Genomic DNA, 7,967 nt, shown 5'->3' on the forward strand with positions numbered 1-7,967 from the left:
ATAATTTCGGAATATCATTTATCTAGTAGGGAGAGTGATCTGGTAGCTCAGGTACTGGATCTGTGTTCTATTGCTACTGATGTCTCGGTCTGGATTAAAGAAGAAGAAGAAGTGCTCTATTTGTTTGAAGCATGAGCATTGCACGAAGGAGTGTCCATACATTTGTGAGGAGTGTTGCATGGGAGATGATTGCAAGAAGTTTTGCATGTTTGATTTGTGCACAAAATTGCATAAAATCACATGAGGTTCCATAAAGCATCATCATACGAGAAGATGAGGAGATCTAGAGAGAAGTTAGATGATTTTGAAGTTTTGCTTGAAGATGCATATGAGTATCATAAAGTGCATGAGGGTAGGAGATGTAGATCTTGTTCTAGCAAGAAGAGTAGAGATGCCGGTGATTGGAGTGAAGGGAGTACAAATGGGTGAGAGCCATGAGAGCCAACAAAACCCAAAAGATACCCCTAGCCCAACATTAGAGCTATCTCATAGTAGTTAAAGATTATCCATCAAAAGAAGTGATGAGAATGATGTCATGGTGTATTAGAGTTTGCATTTCTTGTGCAATTTGTGATGTATTGCAACATAGCAATAAATCCCAAAAAGATGATGTTTACTTGCATGAAAAGCATGTTTGTGATGGAGATGGGATGGAAAGGATGGAGCCTAGAGGCATAATTGAGGATCTAGAGAGCCAAAGAAGCCACATAGAGTCCCAAGATGGCCCTACACTCACATCTAACACTACCCACCACAATAAAATGGTTGATGAAAATTGTGATGAGGTGATTGAGAAATTCTTACTTTTTCTTGATGATGTGGATGATTATGATGTGCATAATTCTTGCATTTTTCATGATGAGCTGATTGATGTTGAGTTATTATTGTATGATGGGGTATGATGGGGTATGATGTGCATAATTCTTGCATTTTTCATGATGAGCTGATTGATGTTGAGTTATTATTGTATGATGGGGTATGATGGGGTATGTTTACCTATCCATGCAATTGACATTTATGATGAGCATGATGGGGCTTTAAAGCTTGTCCATGCTAAGGAGAGGTGTGAAGATGGTGGAGAATTTAATAGATTTGAATGCCATGATGAATATAAGTGGTCATATTGTCCATTAATCTTCAAGAACATTGAAGAAATTCATCAGGGAGCAGTCAGTAAAAGACAGGAATGTTTTCTTGAAAGTCAGGTATTTTACCAAATGGTGCAACTGATATTTGATAATCCATTGGATGTTCAAATTGACCATCGACAAATGCAGGAGAGGCAAATTTCTGCACAACCTGAAGTTGGAGCAACTCAGTTTCAATGTTTATTGAATCATATTTTCAGATCTGTGTTTATTTTTGGAGTTCAGTTTAAATCTGAATGGTGTGTGACTTTCATTGAAGCAAAATACATACTCAGAATGGATCAGATATGGAAGAAATTGAATCAGATTGAAAGAGAAGCAGTCGGGGATTCTCAACAAAGTCAAGGGAATTTACAGCTGCAAAGAGATCAGTCTTTGTGTGATCATAATGAAGGTATAGAAGATGAAAGGAATCAGATTTCAGTGCAATATAATGTTGTTGTAATCATATTTCAGGGATCAGAGATTTTCCTTTGTTCAATAACAGTTCAAACAGATCAGAAAATGATCAAATCTAGTCAAGAAGGAGTGAAGATTAATGAAGATGTAAGGATTTGTAAATAGAAAGCAATCAACAGAAGTCAACTAAAACAGGAAATGGAAGAAGTGGTAGAGAATATGATTTCAAATCAGGATCTAATTTCAAAACACTCATTTTCAACAGTTTATGAATCCAAAATCCAAGCTGACAGAAGAGAAGTGTTTATTCAGTTTGTGTTTCATGGAAAAAATGATCAGAATACAGTAGAAGTTGCATATTTGAAGAAAAACTCATTCAAATGCAAGTCAATTTTTCCTGTCAAGAGGGCAGAGCTTCAAACTATTTAGAAATCATGTTTTCTAGCTTTATGGGGATCAGATTATGTCATAGGAGCAATCAAATCAAATCAAAATTCTGTCAATAAAGTTTTTGCAAAGACAGGATTGAATCAGATTTTTGAGATTTTTAATCTGATTTTAAAGAATGATCAGAAAATTCAGTTTCAGGTTTTGGGAGTGTTATTCCAATTCAGAATATCAGGGATATACAATCATATTTCAAAAAACAAAATTTTTCAAATTTCAAGAATTCTGACTTATGCAAAAATTCAAAAACTTCAATCTGACATCATGTTGGGAGTGGTCTCTCAGATCAGATTAACAGAAGTATGTGATCAGATTTTGAAAAATCCGAATTTTCAAAAGACAGATGGATTTGCAATTTTAGGAGATTTTCTGATTTCAGATTTTCAGAAAGAGATTGCAGATTTTCAAGTTGCAGGATCTGAAAAACAGATTTTAGAGAATCAGATTGCAGATTTTCAAATTTCAGAATCTGAATATCAAATTTTAGAGTTACAACATGCAGATTTTCAGAATTCGAAATTTCAGATTTCAAATCAGAATTTTCAGAATGCAAATTTCCTGAAGCATATTTTTCATTTACTGAATCAGTTTTTGAAGCCAAAGATGTATGCAATGGTTTCAATTAACCAACTGTTCATGATGATCATGATTCTAACTCGTTTGAAGTACATTGGAGTGCCATTTTTGGTACATGTTGAAGATGTTGGAGGATCTTTATCAAGATATGTTGCAGATGCTAAAGAGTCATGCAGATTCTTCTGTCCTATTCCATGTTCTTGGAGTATGGATATCCTTATTCATTTATGGTTCTTCATTTTTAGCTTGTATGAAGCCATATGGATGTATTCTAAATCTGCAGAAATCAGATTTTGCTAATTAGGGATTGATGGGTTCAGGTCAAATTTTTGGGAAAAATTTAGCCACCAGGCTGTGTTAAGGCTTTATTATGTAATTCCTAGACCTTAGTCAAAGGGCTTTGGGGGTAATGGAACGTTGATTCTGATCGCTAATGAATGAAGGAGAAGTTCTGCTATGTCTTTGCGTAGTGTTTTATTATGTCTTTCTTGATGTTTGTGCAATCATTTTGCTGTCACGATGAATCAGAGTCTACGCTCTGATATGCTCTGAATGGTGTTGAGGATGTATTATTTATTTATGCCTTGTACAGAACCTTTTAGAGGGCCATGTACAGCCCTCCACAACTTTCAATGAAGCCTCCTAGTTTAAAGATTGGACCTGGTTCAATGGGGTTAGACTCGATAGAATTACTACCAAGACACTATATGAAGAGATAAGCAAAGGTGAAGCTAATGTGAAATATTGTAACAAAATCAGGAAAGTCAATTGGTGCTTGAGTATCTAGAGGAAGAGATGGAATCTGATCTAGAATTCACTGATCCCAATGAAAGATCAAACCTTCCTTTGGAGAATATGTTTACTAGCTCTACCTCTTGGCTATAAATTACTACAAAGGAAGTTCTCAAGTGGGGTATGTCCTAGATGCAAATCAGCCAATTGAAGAGGGAAATAATGCTTTTTGGGATTGTCCTACAACAATAAGGGGGCTCTAGGGGAAAATAGGTAAATGGGTAGAAGGCAACTTGGGGCTAAAAGGGTATTGGGGAGATTGGCTTTTGGTGAGAATAGTCAAGGAGGCAGAGGAGATAGATCTAATATTTTGTATTATAAGATATTGCTGCTTGTGGGAGATTTGGGTTTTTAGAAATCTGATGATATTCAATAAAGGGACTAGTCGGGGGTAGAAGTGAGAAAGATGATGTTCAAATGTGTGCACTTCTGTTGGTCTGTCGACTATGTGAATAAGATGAATAATACTCTATATGCTGAGATAGTTCACGCATTGTAGGCATGGATTAGGTGATTCATGCCTCTAATGAGATGTTATTACATATTAGGGTTCCCTATAATGTTGATTGATTGATGGTAGGTATATACTAGGAAGATATCAGAGCTAAATACCCCAAATTTAGGCCCAAATCTAAAAGGTGGTACATGAAGGAAAAGCAACCAGTGGACATCTTTGTGGCCTTGATTGAAAATCCTCTAGGAAGAAGACCTGTGGTAAGATCTGGACAAAGGGGGAGTATTTTGAAGAGCAGACCCCAAAGGGGTTTACCTCTGAAGTGTTGTTGTTTGCTTGTATGCAGTTGAGATTCCATCTCTCTTAGGGAATGTCCGCTTTTGTGTGGGAAGATGAGAATTGGGAACTGGTTTGTGATCTTCTTAATAGGGATTGGGACTAGAGAAAATATGCAAGTGGCTGAAAGCTTTTTGTAAAGTTCTACTGTAATATTATTGTTCCCAAAAAAAAGAAGGAAACATTTGGCCTTGCTACACTACCCTCGAGGATGGACTTGTCAAAATAATTAACTACTTTCCTCTCTTGCATTGTACACACATCGCCTAAAATATAGACAAGTTGAAGCCCCCCCATACTCAAGGAGAAGCACCTCTTTGCATGGTGGAGGCATAGCTAATGGTTCAAGCGTTATTGCTTGTTGTTATTAGTTAGTGTCCCCTTTTTGCACTGGATCAAGCAAAAATATTTCCGATGCCTACAAGGGTTCAGGTGCATATAGTACAAGTAGGAAGGGTAAACTTGGCTTTGATGGGTTGGAAGCCTTTTATGCAAAAATACAAAGCGTTTTCTATTGATGGACTCACCACCTCAATGCGCATAAACCTACATAGACACAACATTCTAGGCATATGTGTAACGACACAACATTCTAGGCATATGCGAACGACATTCTAAGAATATGCGTAATGACATGGCTTTAATGGGTTGGAAGCCTTTTATGTAGGAATATGAAGCTTTTTCTATTGATGGACTCACCACCTTAATGCGCATAAACCCGCACAGACACAACATTCGTGATGACACGAGTGTATCATTTACCACAATTAAACAATTGGGGTATCATTTACCACAATTGGTGTTTAGGGGAGAGGTTGAGCCCTTTGTAGTTGGACATTACACACGCACACTTGCATGGAGGCCTACAAAAGAGACCAGAGGAGCACCCATCATACTGCAAATTGAATCTAACTCTAGTCCTTCGTTAATGAACAAGATAACTAGAGAAACATTAATGGGAGACACGAATGGGAAAGGAATCAATCATGTGCCTTTTACATATACGAAGAATGCACAAACCTAAAGTCATCAATGATGTATTCAATGTGCCATACTCTGTAACCACACTTTCCTTGTTGCCTCTCTCATTTCTCTTCTAATAAGCACTATTTCGTGTTAGCAAACTAGGTAAGCACTATGTGAGAATGACCAAAATGAAGGGTGATCATACTATGGCTTCACAAATGTAACAAAGCTTAAAAGGGCTCATGTAATTTGGGCCCAAGGCCAAGAGATTGTAGAATGGAAAAACTAGGACCATGCCCATGGACACATTAAAGTGTAATGTGACAGGGTTAGTCATGTATATAAGTCAACATAAGCCCAATTTGGGCACTAATCACTTTAGTAATGGAAAATTAACATTTCTTTCCCTAATTATCATCTTAAGTTAAGCTAATCCATGTTAAGCTAGGCAATCTAGGCTAATCATGTAGGTAGCTTTCTTTCAGTATATCAAAGCTCTTGTTTTGATCCATTTCAATTAACATTTCTTTCCCTAATTATAGGATAATCATCTTAAGCTAAGCTAATCCATGTTAAGCTAGGCAATCTAGGCTAATCATGTAGGTAGCTTTCTTTCAGTATATCAGAGCTCTTGTTTTGATCCATTTTAATTAATTTTTTGATTTCCCCAAATTTGAAAATTAATTCTCTAGTTTTCCATCAATCTTGCAAAGAAATCTTGAGAAATTACATTTTGCTAATTTTCTTAGTCATTTTCGAATTTTGATGAGTTTGGGCTTATCTTTGGAATTTTCTTAGTTTTCAAAATTTCATGTAACCTTGGTGCATCATTTGATCCATTTTCCTGCAAACCCTAGCTTCTTCCATGGGAGATAACCTCTTGCTAGGAGCTTCTATTCACCACTTCTTTTGCACATTATTGAGCATTACTAGCCTCTCCAAGCTTTATGTATATATACATGTATATATATATATATATATACATGTAGTGATCTTTTTCACTTCCAAAACCTTTATTTGGCTAGCGGCAATTTCTCCAATGAGCCTAGAGATTCATTTGATGAGATTACACCCAATGGTGGGGCAAGTGGAATGCATTTGGTGCTTCAAAATGTTGTGAATGGCTTCCCAAAGGGTTCTATTAAGTAATTTGCTTCCATTTCTAAAGCTTGGGACCCATTTGTTTTTAGTTACCTATGGGCTAAAATTCCATGTATTTCCATTGATTTGCATTAAGAAAGTAAGAAAATGGCATTGGCTTTGGCTAGAACCTTGATGTTTCATTAAGGGCAAGTTTGGCCACATTTGTGAACTCTATTGACCAAGAAATAACTCCATCGAAGCTTCATCCATAGTTTCTTAATTCTTGAGGGTCTCTTGAAGCTTGCCATTGCCATAGAAGCCATATGCTTACATATGTGCTATTGATTGATTGCCATTTAAAAAATAATAATGGAATGATTAATTGATGTATAATGGAGACACAATGCTTACTTTGGGATGCATATGATGTGGATGGTTTTACATCTTGTCAGTTTGGCCTATGATGTAAGAGGCCTTGAATTGGAATTACTTGGTGGAAGCAAGGTGTTATGCCACCTTATGAGATGGGAATGATGAAATGAGCATGAGTACATGCTATCTTGTAAGTGAACTCTCTCACAAACTTGGTTTGCAAGCTTAAGTACATTCAAATTTTAATTCCAAATGCTTGTAGAAATCTAGTATAGTGAGAGGGTACCTTTGGCACTAGGTGGAGTGACCAAAGGGGAGTGTGTCTTGAACCTTTTGTGTAATGAGTGCCTTGGTAAAGTGGTACGAAAGGAGATTAGGTACATGGTGTGAAGACATGACCTCAACCCTTGCCATCAGATTTTAAACCTTGGGAAGACTTGGCCAAGAGATCGGCAAGTAGTGCTTCATCGTCGACACACGTTAGTTGGTAATCAATTTGGTACTGACTATGCAAGGCAATGCACTGAAAATGTTCATGGCTTTCCATTGAGATTTTGCAATTGATGCCCAAAGGTCATGTTGAAATTTTTCAAAAATTTCTTGGGAACATGTGATGGACATTGATTGATGCATTGTTGAGCAATGGATTGTTGCCATAGACAAAGGGATGCTTCAGATGCATGGTTTTAGGGTTTTCAATAATCTTAACAGTTTTACAACAGAGGACAAAACCCTAATTTAGTAAAAGCGGTTTTGGGTTGAAGCAAAAGTGGATATAGGGTTGGATTCCCCACTCCTTAAGCCCTCATTCTAGCTCTTAACCTCTCCATTCAGACACCCGGGTCACCGAATAGGTCGCATTTTGTACCAGCTACTCTGTTTTTTATAGTTTTGATCCACTTAGTCTGAACCAAAATTAACTTCATAGTTGGATAGTACACTCTTGAATTATCCTATAGAACCAAAGAACTCCCAAATCGAACATCGTTTCGGGAGTCAAATGCTAATTTACTACTGGTTGACTTTTTACAAAAATTGGAGTTCATGAGCTTATCCAAAGGTGAATCAACATTTTTAAGATGATGTTGAAGTCCAAACCCAAAGAAACTACAAAGAGGCCCTTGAGCATGAGGTGGGCACATCGGCGGATGCAAGGCAAGATGCCTAAGGGGCTTTGCAAGAAGAGATCAATGTCAATGTCAATGAGGGAATGCATCAAGAGGCTAATGTACCACATTTGCCTAATGTTTTGCAAATGCCCAAGGATGGCGGGGACATGAACATGAACACCATGATGTAATTCATACAAAACAGACTTGATAGAATAATGGACCAAAGATTTCAATTTATGATTGTTTTATTAGCAAAGGAGTTGCATGATGGGCTCACCAGTT

The sequence above is a fragment of the Cibotium barometz genome, chromosome 20, assembly GCF_041138505.1.
Source record: "Cibotium barometz isolate CiBa-2024 chromosome 20, ASM4113850v1, whole genome shotgun sequence".
In the NCBI taxonomy this organism is placed as follows: domain Eukaryota; kingdom Viridiplantae; phylum Streptophyta; class Polypodiopsida; order Cyatheales; family Cibotiaceae; genus Cibotium; species Cibotium barometz.